The 22,313-nt window shown below is 40.2% G+C and overlaps 1 long non-coding RNA gene and 1 pseudogene across 2 annotated transcripts in view; one reads left to right on the top strand and one right to left on the bottom strand.

Moving 5' to 3' along the window:
• LOC137643226 (DE-cadherin-like) overlaps positions 1–10,251 on the bottom strand; it is a 94,084-nt pseudogene extending 83,833 nt beyond the window's left edge.
• A 3,045-nt stretch (positions 10,252–13,296) lies between these two features.
• Positions 13,297–22,313, top strand: part of LOC137642185 (uncharacterized) — a 35,876-nt gene continuing 26,859 nt past the window's right edge. For both annotated transcript variants that reach the window (XR_011044667.1, XR_011044668.1), the window contains exon 1: positions 13,297–13,516. This is a non-coding gene — a long non-coding RNA (uncharacterized lncRNA). The remainder of the gene's footprint in view (positions 13,517–22,313) is intronic.

The following is a 22,313-nucleotide window of genomic DNA, read 5'->3' on the forward strand; positions in this document are numbered from 1 at the left end:
GGCACGAACTTCATCTGTAGTTCCAACGCTAAGGGGAACCACATACTGTTCGGCCACTTGTGGGCCACTATTGCCGCTACCCCCTTGAAGGATCTCAGTTTGTTGAGGACCCTCAACAGAAGGTTGTGAGGAGGGAACAGATAAATCCTGGACCATCTGTTCCAGTCGGGGGACATTACGTCCACTGCTTCCGCTAAGGGGTCCTCGTACGGGGACACGTACAGGGGCAACTTCTTGTTGTCTTTCGTCGCAAAGAGGTCTATCTGCAGTTCTGGGACTTGATTCAGAATGAAGGAGAATGATCCTGCGTCTAAGGACCATTCCGACTCTATCGGTGTGAACCTGGATAGAGCGTCCGCTGTCACATTGCGGACTCCTTGAAGGTGAACTGCCGACAGGTACCACTTCTTCTTTTCTGCCAATCGGAAAATGGCTAACATCACTTGGTTGAGAGGTGGTGACCTCGACCCTTGTCGATTCAAGCATCTCACAACCACCTCGCTGTCCATCACCAATCTTATGTGGATCGAGTGACGCGGGGAGACTTTCTTTAAGGTGAGGAGCACTACCATAGCTTCTAGAAAGTTTATATGAAAGGTCCTGAATAGCTTGGACCAAGTCCCTTGGACTTTTTTCCGATGAGAGTGACCTCCCCATCCCTCCTTTGAGGCGTCTGAGTGAATCGTCATCGACGGGGGAGGTGGCTGAAGAAGAACCGACTTCTTTAGATGTCTGGCTTGGGACCAAGGTCTGAGAAGAGTACGTAGCCGAGGCGGCACTGGTCTTCTCAGGTCTCTTCGCGCGTTTGATGCATACCTTCTCCAAACTCCGGTTGCATCCTTTAGCTGTGCTCTTAGCACTGGGTCTGTCACTGAAGCAAACTGGAGAGAGCCTAGTACCCTCTCCTGTTCGCGTCTTGATATCCTTTCGGAATCTAGGAGTCTCTTGACAGAGCCCGCTATCTCCTTCCTTTTCTTCGTCGGGATGGAGAAACTGTGTGACAAAAGGTCCCAGTGGATTCCCAGCCACTGGAACTTTTGGGATGGAGAAAGTCGAGACTTTTTTCTGTTGATCTTGAAGCCTAGGTACTCTAGGAACTGGATCACCTGACTGGAAGCTTGCAAGCATTTGGTCTCGGATGCTGCCCACACCAGCCAGTCGTCCAGGTAGGCTACTACCTGAATTCCCTTTGGGCGTAATTGTTTAAGAGCTGCGCTCGCAAGCTTCGTGTAAATCCTTGGGGCTATGTTTAGCCCGAATGGCATGGCTCTGAAGGCGTACAGTCTCCGTTGTAGCCTGAACCCTAGGTAGGGGGAGAGTCGACGGCGGATTGGAATGTGCCAATAGGCGTCTGACAAGTCTATAGAGACTGAGTATGCCCTCTTGGGTAGTAAGGTCCTTATGTGTTGCAGTGTTAGCATCTTGAATTTGCAATTCACTATGAATTTGTTGAGTGGCGACAAGTCCAGAATGACTCTGAGTTTTTCCGAGTCTTTCTTGGGAACACAAAAAAGCCTCCCTTGGAATTTGATGGACTTCACCTTTCGGATCACCTTTTTCTCCAACAGTTCTTGAACGTACTCCTCCAAAACGGGGGTGGAGTGTTGGAAAAACCGAAGGCACGGGGGTGGAGTGCTGTACCAGCTCCAGCCCAGTCCATTCTTGAGTAGGCTTTGGGCCCAGGGATCGAAGGTCCAACGATCCCAAAATTTCATCAGTCTCCCTCCTACCGGTATCGTTTCACTTGGACTGCCGTCCTGAGGTCTTGCCTCCCTGACCACGACCACCTCTGAATCCCCTTCCCCTTGAGGGGCGCCTAGACGAGCCTCTGGCTGCTCCTCTAGGTTTTGCACGAAAGGAAGAAGACTGTCCTTCGAACGTTGGGGTGAATGTGGTTGACTGACCTGGCACAGCCTGGGGTACCCACTGAAAAGTAGTCGGGGTTTGTGCCACCATCTGTGGCACTGGAGGCAATGGCAATTGCAGTTGCTGTTGCTGTCTATAAGGCTTGGCTGGCCGAGACGGTAGCCTAGTCCTCATATTCTTCCTCTTTGGTTGAGGACCCTCATCCGGGGAAGATTTTCTTTTGATAGCCAGGCCCCACTTCTGGAGAAGGTTTCTATTCTCCACGGCAGCCTTATCAACAACCTCTTTGACCACATCGGTAGGGAAAAGGTCTTTTCCCCAAATGTTGGAGGAGATTAACTTCCTTGGCTCGTGTCTCACCGAAGCCCCGGTGAACACGAACTCCCAGCAAGCTCTCCTTGCCTTGACGAAGCCATAAAGGTCCTTCGTCACTGTGGCTAGGTGAGACTTAGCCACTACCATGAACATTTCATGGACCTTGGGGTCACTTGCCATCGTCTCAAGAGTAGTCTGATGAGACATTGAGGCAGCCAGTCTTTCTTTTGTCTCGAACTCCATTCGTAAAAGAGAGTCGGACAGCTTGGGGAGGTCCTCGCCGAATTGCCGTCCGGCAATATCAGCCTCCAACTTTCCCACTGAGAATGTCAGATGGACATCCTTCCAGTCTTTGTGGTCCATAGGCAGGGCCAGCGACAAGGGTTTACACTCCTCCAGGGAGGGGCAAGGCTTGCCGGCCTCGACTGCCTTTAGGACAGCCGCAAACCCTTTCTGTAAAAAGGGGAAGGCTCTATCAGGAGAGGACACAAAAGAAGGGAGCCTCTTGCTCAATGCAGCTACCTTCGAGGATGAAAGTAGGGCTTGAGCCTTAGCGTGGTCCATAATAATGACCTCCTTCGGCTCTGTCTCCTCCCTTGAACCTGGTTCTTTTCTCAGCCGGACATAGCAGTCCGGATATGATGCCTTGCTGGGCCAGAATTCTACCTCCTCTAGGGGAACTGAACCCAGCCTATCCGAGATGACGATCTTTCCAGTCGTCATCGGCATGTGCTCAGCATACCTCCATGGGTTAGCATCTGAGCATATGGGAAGGTCTTTCACATTGAGCCTTTTCCGGGGCCCATGTGATTCTGCCAGGGACTGCATACGCAGTTCCATTGCAGCCGCCTTCTCCTGATTCTCCTTCTGCATTTGTTGGATCATTCCAACAATCGAAGAGAGGTCCTGTCCCAGTTCTACTGGGAGACCAGCCGATGTTGAGGGGATAGGCTCCGGCATCTGAACCGGAGTAGCCGACACCTCGTCGACCTCATCCTCTACGACATCCGGGGTTTGAACTTGATCCTGACCTTCTGCCAGGAGGTCTTCTTCCAAATGTTCGTCCAGGTCAGACATCCTGTCATCCAACTGGATGTCTTGCATCGCGACTGCGATTTCCACGTCCACCTGGACTTGATCTTGAGGGATCTCCTCTTGAGGCTGGGGAATCACTGCATCAGCTGATGCCTGGGGAAAAAGATACGCCCTCATCTTCTCACTTGGAAGATAAGGGCCAGAGGTGTTCTTCTTGAAGCCCCTTACCCAAGTACGAAGCTTTTCCCTTGCTATATCCCTTGATTCCACCATTCTAGGGGAATCAAAAGCCTCAGTAATCAGGTTAGTGCATACAGTACATACCTGAGGGTCCCAATACTGGAGATCATCCTTGGAGACAGTGCATGCTGCGTGTCTCCTACAACACTCATGTCACAGAGGTTCTTGCTGCGGACATTGCAGAAAACATTTCCGCACTTCGGAGGGTCCTCCTGTAAAGAGAAGAAATTTCCATGAGTATCAAGTGAACTATGTATCACTGGATATGCATAGTATAGCATAACAATTCATAAAGGAAAGACACACACTTGTGTTTCCCTCACAACCCATTGTTGCAGCCTTCCAGATAATAAAATCAAAATGGTTTATCTCTTCTAGAGTAACCAATGCAAGGTTTCCAGAGGAAACAGGTGGAGCTCACACCTAAGCAATGATTTTAAAATCCTGGATAATAGACAGGGAAGAACTCAGCTTCCTATCTGAGGGCAACAGCAAAGGGCTGTGCAAGAAAACACAATAGTGTTAGAAGATACATTGCTGTACCTAAACCTTTACTATAGTTTTCTTCTTACTGTATATGCTATACAGAAGAATACTAGTACAGTATAGGGGGATGTGTGCCGGCCTGCCTTTGCCGGCCGGCATACACCACAACTAGCTTTAAAGTATACTACTTAACAGCTATAGGGTGGCAGCACTCTGGTTCAAATGCCTGTGCCGGTCGGCAGCAACTGCCGGCCGGTAACAGCCAGTGTTGGCCGGCAATGGCTGCCGGCCAGCAACTACACAAGGTAGTACCCAGCTGCCGGCCACACTCTTGGTGACCGGCAGACAAGGACTGACATAAGCCGGCTGGCAAAGGTACAAGACCGATGCCAGCCGGCAGCAAAAGAACCAGAAGACTACACCTGCCCGGCTGCCGGCCTCATAGGCCGGCAGCCGGCCTCCTAGGCCGGCAGCCGGGACAGGTACAGCACTAGAAGAAAATAGAATGGATGCCGGGATAAGAGTGTACACAACCCCCAAGCCCGGCAACCGAAAGAGTGCATATAAGGAAGGGGAGAAACTAATTCAGGCTTCCTTGACCAATGCCGTCCGGCTCTGCCGGCAGGCATGGATGAGGGACCAAGAGAGGTCCGGGCAGCACTCGAAAACATAAGACCCTTGCCGGCCAGCAGCTCTGCCGGCCGGCAATGGGCTGAGTCAATTCCACATCCCAACCTATACTAGGTCCAGAAGTAGAACGACGTACAGTACAGTAAGACCCCTGCCGGCCAGCTCTGCCGGCCGGCAAGGTACAGTACAGTAATGGCTAGGCCATTACGGAGATAGAGGGGGAAGGGACAAGAGGGTCCTGCCAACCTTGCTTTAATGACAGATCACCCGCAGCCAAGAAACTTATCTTAGCCTAAGGGAGATCTAAGGGGAAAGGCCAGCAATACTTGCCAGCTTCCAGAGCACCAAAGCAAGGAAGGCGTTGCTACTCCCAAGGGAAGAACTTATCCTCCCCCGAGAACAGCAACAGGACTAGTCTGGTAGATCACAAAAGAAGGAATCATAACTACAGAAACCTTCGGGAAAGAAAAAGGGGGAGCCGCTCCCAAGGCTTCCTTATCCCCCGATTCGTATGCGTGCCTAGCGCCAATCCTGGCGCCATCTGTATTCCTTGTAGCGTACACGAGGTGCTACAGATACTGTATGTAGGGAGGGGTCCTACAGCCCTTTCTTAGAAAGGCAAGGGCGGGTCCATCAGGACGACATGGCTATCTCACCCTTTGTATGTGTTAGGTCAGCGAGGGGGACTCTGCCCCAAGCCAGACAACACAGACTCAGACTAAAAACTCTGTTGTTCTGTCCCTCTTGAACCATAACTACAGGAACAGGAAGGTACAGTAACACCCTAGTATAGTTTTATCGAAAATAAATTCGGAAAAAACCACTTAGGGATAAGCCCAAGGCTTAAACAGAGGGAAAGGGATTGCATACCTTTTCCGAAGAAAAGAAAGCAACCGGGGAGTATGATAAAGTATACTAAGGCTCCATAAGCAACTAGCCTAGGCACCAAGAGAATTGATTACCTAATTCACCGAAACTCACACGTATACAATCTTGGAAATATTCCACACAGTCTAAAATGCATAAAATATAGCCTAAAGCTTCAATAAAATTTTAATTACACTCGGAAAAACCAAAATCATGCATGAAGTACTAGGACCAAACGACTAGGCTACATGGCCTAGCGTAGGCCAGAATGGCGAATACTTCGCCAAATAATACTAAGCACGAAAGGAAATCCTATGTAAAGCTAAATAGCTAAAATTTATTAAAGCAAAACAACCAGGAATGTCGCTCTGACTAACTAAATTATACCTAGCGAGCGACAGTGTCCAGGACACCTCTGGTAGGCTACGGCTCTTGTATCAAAGATTAATCCTATTAATCACTCAAAATTTTACCAAGAGCCTACATTTATACATAACAGACACTATACTCAACTTATCAGAGGCCAACGAAGACGGAGAAGCCATGAAAAGCCGAATAAATCCAAGATTTGCGAGAAAAACAGGAAAAAACACCGAGTTGTTAAGCTACGCAAAAAGGAATACAGATGGCGCCAGGATTGGCGCCAGGCACGCATACGAATCGGGGGATAGGGAAGCCTTGGGAGCGGCTCCCCCTTTTTCTTTCCCGAATTCGTATCTCGTCAATCACCTCCTACGAGACGAAATCTCTGTCCAGGATGTAGATTGCCATGTGACGTGTCTAGAATACGTCCTCTGATATGTCGCGATATCCCTTTCACGAGGGATACTCGCTCCAGGAGTTAGAATTCTGGTACCTTAAGGTAAATTCTCTGGGAATATCGCCGTAGTTGTAATATACCCAAGGAAGCTACCCTATAGGAACTTCCATCAGGACGACATAGCTTGAGCCCAAATATATATATATATATATATATATATATATATATATATATATATATATATATATATATATATATATATATATATATATATATGAATATGTATAAATATATATATATGTATATACTGTGTATACATATATATATATATATATATATATATATATATATATATATATATATATATATATATATATATATATATATATATATTTATATATATATATATATATATATATATATATATATATATATATATATATATATATATATATATATATATATGTGTGTGTGTGTGTTTGTTTGTGTATATATATGTATGTATGTATATGTATATATATATATATATATATATATATATATATATATATATATATATATATATATATATATATATATATATATATATATATATATATACATACATGAATATATATGTGTATCATATACTAAGTATGTGTAAGTATATATCCTAAATACATACAGTATATGTATGTATGTATGTGCATGTATATATGTACACATATATATGTGTGTGTGTGTGTGTGTGTGTGTGTGCGCGAGCGTGATATTTATGTATCTATATATTTGATTTTGTAACAAACACACAATGTTCCTGAGATCTGCTGTAATACAATGGACTGGAATAAAAGAATGCTCTTGACTCAAATGGAATCCATGTTGATCGAGGGTAGTGTGATCGAAACAAAAATGCTAAAGGAATGGAGCAATATCAGAAACAGTTCGAGATTTAAAATCGACGGTAATATTTTGCCCGTCTGTCTGAAATGCGACAAGCGTATATGAATTTCAGATGCCTTTCGAAAATCCTGTTGAAATCCGTGCAAAGTTATGTTTCAGTAACGGGGAAATTTTAACGATGTTGAGTGAATTTTTTTTTTTTTTTTATGAATCTATAGGTGAAGTTTACCAATACTGTGTATCAGTAAATTTAAACAAATCTTTAATAATCTTCATCCCATTAAGAAATAATTATCTGAAATAATAATTTAGAAATGCAGTATAACCAGCAAATACGGAGGGAATTCTGCTTCATTTTAAGAGATTGCAGATTACAATTTAAATAATTCTTCATACCCAGACTGGAATAGATATTCAAATTTCTGTTGAAAATATAACTAGTATATGTCAATAAAGATAATTCAGCATGAAAAACGAATTAGACTGTGAACCTATATAAATTAAACAATGAAAATCAAGACTGTACACTAATGAATCATGAATTTCATTTTGAAGACAGACAAGTGGCAGAAGACAAAATCATATTATATTTAATATTCCTTCATGTTCACGAATACCCAATCGCTGTATCACTGTGTTGTGTATGAGCTTTTTGTATCAGTCTTTTGCCATAAATTAATCAATGTTCGTCGTCAGTGACGTGATATAGAAACACTTTATTTTTATCATATGTGAAGTGAGTAGATCTTGTATAAGAAATTACATAAAGACCAGAGATTGATTATATGAAACGAGAAAAAATTAAATGAGAGATTATATGAATTAACTAAAGATTAAGTAAGAGAGAATGAGGAGAACAGAGTTTAAATAAGAGACTATATAAAGTGAACAAAGCTTTTAGCCAACGAACAGAATAGAGTACACTTGGAAAAATCAACAAGAAATATAAACCAAGATCCCATAAAGTAAACTAAAGGTAGCCATTCGATATGTTTGAAAATTAGTTTTTCTATTTTCAATTCCGAGATCAGGGATCTAATGGCCTTGGTTGAGTAAAAAGTGATTTTTATATTCACCGATGTTTTTAGGTTCTGGATAAACCAATATGAAGAACTAAAATATTTGAAATTATTTTCCAAGTTTGAACATTATTTTTGGATACCTAGATACTTTCTACTTCCATCGACTCAACCCAAAGGTATCTATTACTTTTAATTTACAACCATCGAAATCTTCAAACTCAATTTTTGTTTTTAGATGAAAAATATTAGATTAATTGATAATCTAGTGTAATTTTATTGATTTCTTCATTTTGAAGTAGGAAAGGGATTCTCTCGGATTCCCCATACTTTGTAGAAGTATCAGTGAAATTACATCAAACGAGTATTTGTTCAAGACTCCTAAGAATCTCTAGAACTTGAAAACATTTGCAAGAGATTTCAAGTTAAAGAAACTGAGTCAGGGATTGTTGGTTGAAACATACAACGAAAGTGATCTCCTCTCGGAGTTGTTAAAGTGAACGATCCACATACTAAGATTAAGCTCACAGGCAGATTTTAGGATAAAAATATTTCCATACGCTACTGCTCTCCCTCAGGCCCTTGCTATATTGTCCTTGCCTTTGATTATTGTCCAGCACCCTTAGTTGGGGTGTACCAGTTACGAGCTCGGCGTAGAGTCTGCACACTGAGGTGGTGTCTTATCAAATCCATTAGCCTACATGAATGATGAATGGGTGCTAGGAGTGTTGTTGAAAATGTCAAAAAATTAGACCCGAATGATTGCAATAATTACAGAGACATCACACTTACATCAGTTGTCATGAAAATATATAGTATGCGCATTCTAAAGTGACTAGAGAGAAAGATAGATGCAAAGCTGAGAGATGAACAAGCAGGATTTAGAAAAGGTAGAATTTATACTGAATAAATTTTCATTTCAAGACCTGTGGTACAGAAATGTGTAGAATATAGAAATCCACTTTTGGTGGCATTTGTGAACTATGAAAAAGCCTTTGATAGTGTACTCCGGCCAATTTTGTGGAGAGACCTGCGTTATTGTAAAGTTCCTCTTAAATTTGTAGATTTGATTAAGTCTGTTCATGAGCATGGCAAGTGCAAAGTTAATGTTAGTGGCATCCTATCAAATAAATTTCCAGTGAACAGTGGAGTACTCTAAGGGAATGTGTTGACACCTATGTTGTTAATCCTCCTCATGGATTTTGTAAGGCATAGAACAGTTGGCGATGGTGGAGAAAGATTGGACTGGATTGGTAACAGGAAATTTGCTGACCTAGAGTATGCTGATGGCACTGGCCTTGTCAGCAGAGCACCGCAGGACAAATCACCTGAAATTATACATAAAAATTAGGCTATGTATCAGTTGAGGGAGATCGGTGTTACTGTATGGACATGAATCGTGGTATGACACTGAAACAATACCCAACAGATTTTGTAGATATATGTGAACAAAATCCTCAAAAGAATATTGGGAGTTGAATGGCAGAACAAGATTAGAAATGGAACTATAAGAGAGATTACTCGAGTGCCATATGGGAATGAGATCATGGTGATGGTTTAGGCATGCTCTTCGCACTCTGCAAGGGAGATTAATTCGCTAAACTTCCAGCTGTGATCCACAAGACACTAGAATAGTTGGAAAAAACCAGGCCTACATGTCTGAGTACTATAAAGAGAGAAATAGAAGATAATGAGTGGAGAAATGTTGATTTAGAAGTTCAAGATAGAGACGACTGGCGAAATCTAATCCAGGCCCTTTGTGTCAATAGGTGTAGGAGGAGATGATGATTATGAAATATATGTCACAAATTATCTGGACTTAAAATTGTGTGCGTAGTTTACGAACCACAACAATTTGGGTTTCTTTCTGATGGCGCTCCAGTCATCCAGAAAAGGATCCTGGATATCTGTTGTGGGGAGGTTCTCTAGGAAAGTAAAATTCCCGCACTTAAATATATTTCCACAGAGGTACAATTAATACGGAATTATAGCTAAAGAAATGAAAATATACTGATAAATGAAGCAAACAGAATGATTAATTACTACTAAAGTGAGTTAGTGATATTTAGCAATGCATAATACTATACCGGCTGGAATAGCCTTTCGACCTTTATCAAACACTCTCATAGCCTTTTTGTTTTCCAAAACCATTTTTTCCTCTTCAGAAATAGCATTTGGTGTTCAGAATTCAAATTCAATATTTGAATATCATGATGTTTGATCGCAATTCTTGTGCTATTGGGTGTATTTATAAATTTGAGGCTAGTTTTTAAGAGATGAAACGAGTGATATGAATAAGTATGACAGTTGGTCAAGTGGGATTCGATTATTGGAAGTTTGACTTTGTGAGGTACATGAACCAGAAGTGTTTTTATCCTTACAATGAACAAGAATGACACTATTTTTTCCACAAGGAAGCAAAGTAAAAAACAACAAGAATGGATAGTGTAAAAAGAAGGAAGCAATGCAAATGGAGGCTGAAGGGAAACTGAAAAACCTAGGTTAATTGTAAAACAGGTTCTATCATACAGGAAAACAAAGAAGTAGTTTCTAATACAGGGAAACTGCTACGAAAAAGGAGCAAAGACCTGGGTTATCATGATAAATGTGATGGATATGGACGAGAACACAGAATGAAAAGAAGGCAGTGCTAGTCTATAGGATAATAAAAAATATGGATGAAGATGGAAAAAACAGAATGCTCATCGTTGAAGACAAGCTGTACACACCAAATAATATACTAGTAAGATACACCGACCATTAAGCATAGTTAATGGATATGAATTGGACAGCTAGAAAGAGCAAAGACGACCCAACAAAGAAATGATACTCGGCCATTAATATTTAGAAGGGAAACTGACAAGGCGAGTTTAAAAGATAGCCTAAATGACAGGTATACAAAGTAAAAAAAAAAAAAGTTGCCGAAATCATAGCGAGGAGTGACAAGAAAACCAATAGTCAACAAAAGCCAAAATTAAAGAGTAAGAAAGTTGATAAGAAAAAGAAACAACAAAAAGATTAGACTCGGGGAAACACCCGAGGAAAAAAAAAAGAAGGCTATTAAAGCTCCAGAAAAAAAAAACATAGATAAACATATCATGAATGATGAAGCCAAAAATCAAGGAGATAGGAAAAAAACGATAGAAAGTAGTTATTAGGAAAAAGGCAATAATAATTGGAACAGCCTTATTTGGATTTCTTTTAAAGAGGGGTGGGCATAATGAAACCAAAACGTATGCAGTCAAAATTGAAGAAGGAGAATTAATATAAAATGTGCAAGGAATAAAGAACGATTTCAGTAAATTTTACTTGTACTTATTTAAGAAAGAAGAGGCATTTACTACAGCAGGAATACACTTGAGTTAATAAATTGATATTTTGGACAAGAACAGTGGTCAGAGAGAGAGAGAGAGGACGAGCAGGGAGAAATTGTGCAGAAGAGCTTTAAAGGCAGGAATCATAGAAATAAAGAGATAATAGAGTACTAGAATGTTCAAGAATATGGGGAAAGACGTAAAGGAAAGCCTGAAGATATTAAAAAATGAAATAGGGTATCAAGTGGTAATGCCTGAAGAGTGGAAAAAGATGAGGTTATTGTCGGTAAACAAAGAAGGAATTAAGGCGATTTTCTTTTCACATTGAGATGGTCTCCACGCTGCAATTAATGCGGACGACACCGGTTATTTGCGCGGTCTCCGCCTACAGAGGTCAATGATTTTTTCCAATATGGAAATCAATATGCAGTGTGATACAAGATGGATAAGAGGAGGGACTAACAACCTTCTCTTTTATATCTATAAAAGAAGAAGCGGAAGAGACGATCAAAACTTCCCTGTGTGCACCCACTAAATGCCCAAGGAGACACGCATGCCACATATGCTACTCTCTTTGGGGAAGTGAAGAAGAATGAAAATAATTTCTCTGATAACTTAAAATCCCTAAAGTAATATGTATAGAACATTAGAACGTATGGGAAAGACTGGGATTCTACCAAATTCAAAAATACATATTACTAGAGATATACTGACCAAAATCTCCGTCCACTATCCCCAACCAAAACTATAGCTCGGTTTTCATAAATCATGTGTGCCTTATGTATTTTAGGGGATTAAGCATTTGGTCTGCATGGAAACTTAAAGCTGCTATAAGGAGGATGACTATTAAGGGTAAAAATGAGAGTATTCAGTTATCGTCAAGTTGAGGTACAAGGTATGATGAAAGTGCATTTGGATTTTTAAGTAACAAATGGAGGTTATTCCATCATCCCCTAACCGTTAAGATGGAGAGATACGTTAAGGCTTAATGTATCTCTCCATATTGTTATGCATATTCTCAAAGAGAACTATGTTCTTCATAGTATTGTATGAGAACACGATGAGTTTCATTTTGAAAACAATTTAACAATAAATGGATCAGAAGAGCTTGAACATTTTATGAATGAAGGAGCCTGACCGGCAGCAGATGACATCAGAAACACGTTTGCTGATTTTTTCATGAGTGAAGTAGAGGCTTTGAGTTTGCAACATATTAAAATATGACATTGAGAAAGTAAGTAAACTCTCTCCTATCTAGTAGTAACTGCCTTTATAACTAGACATGTGCATTATCTTATGTACATAGTATAAAATTATGATAACTGGTCAACCCTTTCTTATCAGAATTTGTCTATGTAAGAGGCTGAACACTGCAATAAACGATGTGCAGAAAAATTTCTTATTTTAAAAGCGAATTTTAGGTAAACGCAGTTGTATCCATGTAAGGTAATTGAAGAATAAAAACACATTTCCACACTCAGTTAAGTCTAAATGTTCTACCACACCTTGGTGCCTAAAATGCTCGAAACAATGCTACCAAATTGATTGCAAAACCCTTTTCTTAAAAGTTCCATACTAGTATTGAAATTATTGAAATTATACGTGTATACCATATATTTTTAAGCAAAATTACAAAATATATCTGATAAGAGAGAAGATCTTGCCCAGTGATTCACTTCAGTTGTGCCCTGTTTTTATTTCCCATCCTCTTTTTTTCACCAGTGTAATTAGTGTTATCTTGCTGTTTACAAAATAATGTTGAAAATATTTAAAAAAATTTTATCATTTGTCCTAGGTAAGGAACAGAAACTTCATCAAAATTTGATTTGAGGTGAAATTTTGCTATAATTCTAATAAATTTGTGTTCTTCAGTATCAATGAAGGGGCTTCCAATGGAAAATTCTATAAAAATGTTAGGATTTATATAAGCAATAATGGTTCTGAAGACCAAATACAGATGGAGCCACCGGTCTCCCAAGGACGACAGAACAAGGATTTCTGCTTCCTTGATTTCTAAAGTTCTACATTCTGAACCTCCAGACTGTTCTAAGCCATTTATAACATGGGGCTGAGGATGTGAACGTTAAACATGGATATCATATGTAAGTATTCTTTTAAAATTTTCATTGTTTTTGGCTATACTTTCATGGTGTTAAGTTCCCATATCCAAAGCATTACATTCCGTGGAATTTAAGTGCTGGTGTTACAAATTTGATCTTTATACTGACATCGCCGTGTCAAACTATCCAAATTCCTTGCTTTTTTTCACACAGTTCTTCATACTTCCGGATGCAAGTCCTCCCAAGAGGGATTTCATGTCCTTTAATATTGTACAAATGTTCTCGTATACATTTTTCAAGTATTCTTTTACTGCTTAACTGAGTTTTACCTAGAGATTTCTGGTCAAGAGTACATACACGTGATAGGCAATATAACTTTAATATATCTATTATAAAATCTTTTTTAATATTTTGAAGCTTTAGTATACCCTGTGAAACTGTATTCTGTACCAGTCGTTGTAGTGCAAAATTGGGGAAAACTTTTTCACGCAACTCTCCTAATTGTTCGTTGTCATCGAGAGGATTTTTGGAAGTGAAACCATGAAAATCTTTTAAAACATAACGCGTTTTCTTTTGTAGTAATTTAGTGTTTTGATTTTTTTTTCGTAAATATTTTCGATGTACCAGTGGGTATTTTGGGCTATTGTGAATTTATAGCATATTTAGATTGGATAAATGTAAGTATTAAGGTCGTTTTTTTATGCAACTGTTTTTTTCGATTTTTTTTTAATCGTAATTTTGGCTGGTTTTCTACCACAGTTTTGTGTGGATTGAAGTAGTCCTAATTTGGTTAAATGTGAATCTATAAACCTGTGCTTACGATATTTTGCCGTTGGACCAGGTCTTTTTCAGAATACTTAGTGAAGGATTCCTCTTTCGATCACTTTCCTTTATAACAATTAAAACAAGAACATCTAACGTTAAGCTGGATTGAACAATGGTTGAGGGTATTAGATTTGCTTTCAAGATCTTTGGGGTCGAGGTTAAAGGTTGGGTTCTTATATGTAGCCTACAACGGTTTACATATTTTCATTCCATATTCTATTCCTTCCTTTATATGTATTTTCATATATTCTAAATTTGTATTAATGGATAAAGTAAATACTGCTGTAAAGATGTTGGCATTATACGTAGCATCTTTCAATACTTATCTTTTGAAGGAAAACAAAGTTCTTTATTGATTATATATCGTAACACTACATAAATAATTTTTTGGTAGAAACAATGGCCTTATGGCGAATTATCGTCAGAGGAAAAGTTCAATGTCGTCGTCATTTATGGCAATACTCTAATATGTATCTTCATGTTGCAAAGTCTCTGTAGGTCTTACAGCTTTGTCCCAATCTTTTATTCTACCTAGTGATTCCTGCAGTAGCACCTTAGTGTTTCATAATTATTTTTCTAGCTATAGTTTCTTACTTGGCCCCATATATATTCAGTGGCGTTGTATTCAGTGATATGGCGGTAGACGAATAGCTTAGTGGCCGTACTCTGCTGCTATCTTGTCAATGACATACCGTGCACACAGTCAATGCACACTTGGTCATTCAATCTTACTGTTAACCCTCGTGGAAAAAAGGTAGTCATACGCACCAAAAGGCAAATCAGACAAAAATATAGGCAATATAAGATTAACATATAAAACTCCTATGGTAGTAGCCTAATTCCAATCTATACTTCCATGCCAAAATTAAATATTTGGAAAGTATAAGGCTCAAACTACTAACAAGATATTTTTTTTTATCATTAATATGAAATCGTTCATCATCTACTCTGCTGCTTGAGGTTATCGCCTCTTAAAAGGTACAATACAATGGTTAGCTTCTGGCATTTAAAAGATTATCCACCTTTGAGGATAAACCGATTAGGTTCCTCCCTCAGAGGGTGAGATGTCCAAAGGCACTGGTCCGACGGCATGTTATGGTGATGATGATCAAACGTTTGTCATTTTGCTCACGTTCCGGGGATTGAGTATATATAAGGACAAGATTCAAACTTTTACCAACTTTGTTTCATATATCTAACCATAACACTTGCATTCACTTTTGTGCACGTTTTGATAAAAGTAATTATTGACTTAAGTACTAATTACGTATAACTGCTGCTGCTACAGTTTTCAGGGATGGTAACGAGAAAAAATTAAGCTTTTTAAATCGACTAAGTCAATTAGGTCCTTCGACGAACTTGCTCTAAATTACGTATCCTCCAATTTCAAAATTGATTAAAGCATTGCACACATTCATAAACGTTACTCACTCACTCTCACTCAACCTTCAAACTGGCTACTGCAAGGTACAATCTTGTTCTTACGGAGGAAAATCACTTGATATGAATACATTAAATCAAAATATATTAATGACAATAGGGTAATCGACTAAACTCAGTAATGTAATTTTTTTTTTTACTATGGTTACTCGTTAAGATTCCTTGAAATTTTTTTACACATGTGAAGGTCCCTGACTTAGGTTACACAAATGTGAAGGTCTAGTGACTTTGGTTACATAAATAAGAAGGTTTAGTTACTTTGGTTGCCCAAATGTGAAGGTTTAGTGATTTTGGTTACACTTGTGAAAGCATAGTGAATTTTGTTACACAGATGTGATGGCTTAGTTGATTTGGTTACACTTATGAAGTTTTGGTGAATTTCGTTACACAATTGTGAATGATTTGTACATTTGGTTACACAAATGTGAGGGTTAATAGATTTGGTTACACAAATGTGAAGGTTTAGTGACTTTAGTTACATATATTTTGAAGGTTTAGTGAACTTGGTTACACACTTATGAAGGTTTATTAAATTTGGTTACACACATGTGAAAGTTTAGTGTCTTTGGTTACACAAATGTGAAGGTTTAGTGACTTTAGCTACACAAATTTGAATATTTAGTGGATTTGGTTACACATTTGGTTTAGTGACTCTGGTTACCCAGTCGTCTAGTTTTAGTGAATATAGTTACACACTTCTGAAGGTTAGTGACTATTTATATACTTGAAGAGGTTTAGTAACTCAGGTTACACCAATGTGAAGGTTTGATGAATTTGGTTACACAATTGTAAAGGTTTTAGTACCTTAGGTTACACAAATGTGAATGTGTAGTGACTTTAGTTAGAATAAGAATTTTTAGTGAAATTGGTTGCCAACAAATAAATTTAGTGAATTTGGTTACACTTATAGAAATCTGTGAATTAGTTACACACTAGTGAGGAGTAAGTGAATTTGTTACTCTTGCGAAGGTTTAGTGACTTTGGTTACACCAATGTCAAGGTTTGGTGACTTGGTTACGTCAATGTCAGGGTTTGGTGACTTGGTTACGTCAATGTCAGGGTTTGGTGACTTGGTTACGTCAATGTCAGGGTTTGGTGACTTGGTTACACCAATGTCAGGGTTTGGTGACTTGGTTACACCAATGTCAGGGTTTGGTGACTTGGTTACACCAACGTGAAGGTTTGGTGACTTGGTTACACCAATGTGAAGGTTTGGTGACTTGGTTACCCCAACGTTAAGGTTTGGTGACTTGGTTACCCCAACGTGAAGGTTTGGTGACTTGGTTCCAACGTGAAGGTTTGGTGATTTTATTGCACCAACGCGAAGGTTTGGCGACTTGATTACACCTATGTGAAGTTTTGGTGACTTTGGTTACACCAATGTGAAGTTTTGGTGACTTTGGTTACACCAATGTGAAGTTTTGGTGACTTTGGTTACACCAATGTGAAGTTTTGGTGACTTTGGTTACACCAATGTGAAGTTTTGGTGACTTTGGTTACACCAATGTGAAGGTTTGGTGACTTTGGTCACATCGATGTGAAGGTTTGGTGACTTTGGTCACATCGATGTGAAGGTTTGGTGACTTTGGTCACACCAATGTGAAGGTTTGGTGACTTTGGTTACACCAATGTGAAGGTTTGGTGACTCTGGTTACACCAATGTGAAGGTTTGGTGACTCTGGTTACACCAATGTGAAGGTTTGGTGACTCTGGTTACACCAATGTGAAGGTTTGGTGACTTTGGATACACCAATGTGAAGGTTTGGTGACTTTGGTTACACACATGTGAAGGTTTGGTGACTTTGGTCACATCGATGTGAAGGTTTGGTGACTTTGGTCACATCGATGTGAAGGTTTGGTGACTTTGGTCACACCAATGTGAAGGTTTGGTGACTTTGGTTACACCAATGTGAAGGTTTGGTGACTCTGGTTACACCAATGTGAAGGTTTGGTGACTCTGGTTACACCAATGTGAAGGTTTGGTGACTTTGGATACACCAATGTGAAGGTTTGGTGACTTTGGTTACACACATGTGAAGGTTTAGTGACTTTGGGTACACCATTGTGAAGGTTTGGTGACTTTGGGTACACCATTGTGAAGGTTTGGTGACTTTGGTTACACCAATGTGAAGGTTTGGTGACTTTGGTTACACCAATGTGAAGGTTTGGTGACTTTGGTTACACCAATGTGAAGGTTTGGTGACCTTGGTTACACCAATGTAAAGGTTTGGTGACTTTGGTTACACCAATGTGAAGGTTTGGTGACTTTGGTTACACCAATGTGAAGGTTTGGTGACTTTGGTTACACCAATATGAATGTTGTGAATCTGGTTACTCTCTTGTGAAGGTTGTGACTGGTTGCACACTTGTCGAGGTTTAGTGAATTTGTTTACACACATGTGAAGGTTTAGTCACTTGGGGTTACACAACTGTGAATGTGTAGTGACTTTGGTTAGAATAATGTGAATGTTTAGTGAATTTGGTTACACAAACTATAGTTTAGTGAAATTGGTTACACTTGTGAATGTTTGCTGAATTTAGTTACACCCTTATGAAGGTTTGGTGAATTTGGTTACACACTTGTGAAGATTTGTGCTTAAACTCCAGTCAGGCACTTAAAGGGTGTGCTTAAACTCCAGTCAGGCACTTAAAGGGTGTGCTTAAACTCCAGTCAGGCACTTAAAGGGTGCACTTAAACTCCAGTCAGGCACTTAAAGGGTGTGTGAGAGACTCCAGTCAGGCACTTAAAGGGTGTGTGAGAGACTCCAGTCAGGCACTTGAAGGGTGTGTGAGAGACTCCAGTCAGGCACTTAAAGGGTGTGTGAGAGACTCCAGTCAGGCACTTGAGAGAGTGCGAGAGACTCCAGTCAGGCACTTGAGAGAGTGCGAGAGACTCCAGTCAGGCACTTGAGAGAGTGCGAGAGACTCCAGTCAGGCACTTGGGAGAGTGCGAGAGACTCCAGTCAGGCACTTGAGAGAGTGCGAGAGACTCCAGTCAGGCACTTGAGAGAGTGCGAGAGACTCCAGTCAGGCACTTAGTGTGCGAGAGACTCCAGTCAGGCATTTAGAGTGTGCGAGAGACTCCGGTCAGGCACTTGAGTGTGCGAGAGACTCCGGTCAGGCACTTGAGTGTGCGAGCGACTCCAGTCAGGCACTTGAGTGTGCGAGCGACTCCAGTCAGGCACTTGAGTGTGCGAGCGACTCCAGTCAGGCACTTAAGAGTGTGCGAGCGACTCCAGTCAGGCACTTAAGAGAGTGCGAGAGAGACTCCTACAAAAGCCATTTTTCCACTCCTCCACAGTACCACCTTGACTATAATCACATGGAGACGTCTCTCAGAAGGAAGTACATTCATTTCGAAATTCAGTGTAATTTAATCTATTTTGGTAATTGGTTATATTGAAAATGGGTTTTTTCAGTATAACTATTGTTGCTAATATGAAAGTAAAAAACATCGCTGAAATAACAACACATGGGGCTTGCATGAACAGCACATTATGTACCATTTGCCAGACCATAGTAGCAATGAGGTAATGTTCATTTTGCGAATGTAGTGAACCTCGGCGGAGCAAAAACCATTAGGAGTGAGGTGTATCATGGATGATTAATACTTTAATTTGCAGCCACTGACAAGAACTGTATTTTTCCAACTGGTTATATTTTGTTTATTTTGCATTTTGGGCATTTCTCCAACCAAAACAAAGGTTTCCCACGGGAGTCCTAAAACTTGTAAAAGACTGGTTTGCCCCAATAATCATTGTCAGAAATGCATAAATTAAATGATAATGAGTAGCAAATATATATGGTTCATGTATCTGGCTAGAAATTGTCATATATTTCCCCTTTTGAGCTGTGAATATTATTCTCCTACATAAGGAAATAGACGTTTCTAGTTTCAACATTTCTTTACCACTTCCATATATAAGGTTATTGTATAAAAAACCTAGAATTCTTCAAATTTGGAGTCTTGAGTAACACTGTCATTTAGGGATGTTAATCTATTTTTCAAGATATTTTGCTTTCTTTACACCATCACCTTTTTGCTTTTAGGGGTGAAATTGGTCTTAACACGTGACTGTTTACTTGAATTTTATTTGCTTTCCTGTGTAATTTTTATTGCACTTAACTTGCATTGTTTTACGTGATATCTTGTTAGATGCAGAGACTAGTTACTGAAATTAGTCAATAATTTTTTTTTTTTATATACTGACAAATTTATTGAAGTTTTCACAAAACTAGTGAGGATAAAGTCGAACCTTTATAATTTCGTGCAAGAAGCGATTGAAGAGAAATTTGAATTAATGCAATGTCAATGTTTGTGTGTAATTTACATATATAACCTTTGGGATTTAAATGTTTTCAATTTTGTGAAAATTATCTTGGCAGCTTAATAAACAAGAAGTGTGTTGTTTTTACCAGGTGTTTTAGACATAGTTTAAGTGGGTAAGAAAATTAAGAGAATCTTTATAAATAACTATTGGGATATATTCGGTACTATACTCAATCTTTTTTTGGGCTCAGGCCATGTCGTCGTGATGGAAGTTCCTTTAGGGTAGCTTCCTAGGGTATATTTGACTACAGAAATATTCCCAAAGAATTTTACTTTAAGGTATCCAGAATTCTAACTCCTGGAGAGAATATCCCTAAATAAATCTTACAGGGATATCGCATAATATCAGAGGACGTATTCTTGACACGCCACATAGCTATCTTCACCCAGAACAGCATTAACGCTTCGAGGGGTCAAAGTGGCAAGAAAACGAAAAACGAGAATGAAAGGAGAGCCGTTCATAAGGTACCTCTCCTATCCCGCTTAGTGTGTACATGACGACGTCGACAGCTCCATCTTTATTCCTTATCGCTTAGCTCTACTACTTGGTGTTTCCCTTGTGATTCTCTCGTTATCTTGGATTCAATTCAACATTATGATGCTTTCTCCAGCCTCTTCTGCCTCTGGAAAGTTGAGTATTATCTTTACTGTGTATAAATGTAAGCTCTTGTCGTTTTGAATTAAATCAAAAGTGATATTAATGTGAATAAGAGCTGTTGCCTACCGGAGGCGCCCTGGACGCTGTCGCTCGCTATACACGAGTCATTTAGTTAGCCAGAGCGACGTTCCCGGTTATTATGCTTTAATAAATCTAGCTATTTAGCTCTTCTAGGAAATTCTCTATATGATGCCGTTAGTATTCAGTTTTGGCGATTTAGGTAACCGATCCTGCCCTACACTAGGCTTAGTAGCCTAGGGTCTGACCCTAATACTTTCATGCACTATATACAGATTTCCGAGTTATATTATTGAAGCTATAGGCACATTTTATACTTGTAAGATATTGGTGAATTCTTATCTTCCAAGATTGTATACGAGAGAGTTTCGGTGATTTAGGTAATAGATTCTCACCGTGTCTAGGCTAGTAGCCTACGGGGCTTTAGTATACTTTCGCACACATCCCGGTTGTTCTTTTCTCCTCTGGAGACTAAGTTCAATCCCCTTTCCCTCTGAATTAAGCCTTAGGTTTAATCCTAGTGGTTCTATCTGAATAGTATTAAGGTATAACTATACTAGGATGTTTCTGTCCTGTCCTTGTAATCAGAGTGACTGGTTTTTGGGTTTAGGGCAGAACATCAGAGTAATTAGTCTGGGGTCTGTCTTCCTGGCATAGAGAATGAGATTCCTTTGCTAGGTTTGGCGCAGACATATGAGGCTTAGCCTCACTAGCCCACGTCCAAAGGATTCTGTTCGAGGTGATTCCTTTTACTAGTCCAGTGTTATTCTCGGGCTGGAGAATGAGATTTTCCATTGCCTAGTGAAATGACATCAAACCTTGTTCTGGTATTGAGGAAGGTGGCAAGTATTGCCGACCTCCCTCTTTAATAGACAAACCCTAGGCTAGGATGAGCTTTCTTAGCCGCTGGGTTAGATCTCATAATAGTACGAAGTTTGCAGGACCCTTTTCCCTCTCCCCCCCCTCTTTCCTTAGTGGTGGCCAAGCAATTACATCTCTTGGCCGTAGTCCTCCATCGGTACCTAGTGTAGGTTAGGATATGGGACTGGCTCAGCCCTCTGCCGGTCGGCAAGAACGTGCCGGCCGGCAGAGGCCTACCTTCTGTAGAGTGAACCCCAGACCTCCCTTGGTCTTCCATCCATTTCTGTCGGTAGAGCCCGGCAGGCTATGGATAAAAAAGGAAGCCTGAATGCTACATTCTCCCCTTCCTTATGTTCACTTTCTGGATGGAAGGTTGTAAGGCAGTGCCGCTTTATAACCTTACATCCATACTGTTTCTCTTGCTAGTGTATTGTACCCCTAGCCCGGCTGCCGGCTTAGCGACCGGCAGCCAGGTGCGTGGAAGTTCTCTGGTTCCTTGTCACTGCCGGCCGGCATAGGTATCACCTACCTTTGCCGGCATAGGTATCACCTACCTTTGCCAGCTGGCAACGGAAGCACTCACTTAGACCTGCCGGCCACTACGATTAGCAGCCGGCAGCCGGGTGCTAACGTTTTTCAGTTGCCGGCCGGCACACGCACAACCAGCGATCTGCCGCCAATAGTTAAAGGTAGCATACCTTTGAGCT

This window comes from Palaemon carinicauda, chromosome 6 (assembly GCF_036898095.1).
Source record: "Palaemon carinicauda isolate YSFRI2023 chromosome 6, ASM3689809v2, whole genome shotgun sequence".
NCBI lineage: Eukaryota > Metazoa > Arthropoda > Malacostraca > Decapoda > Palaemonidae > Palaemon > Palaemon carinicauda.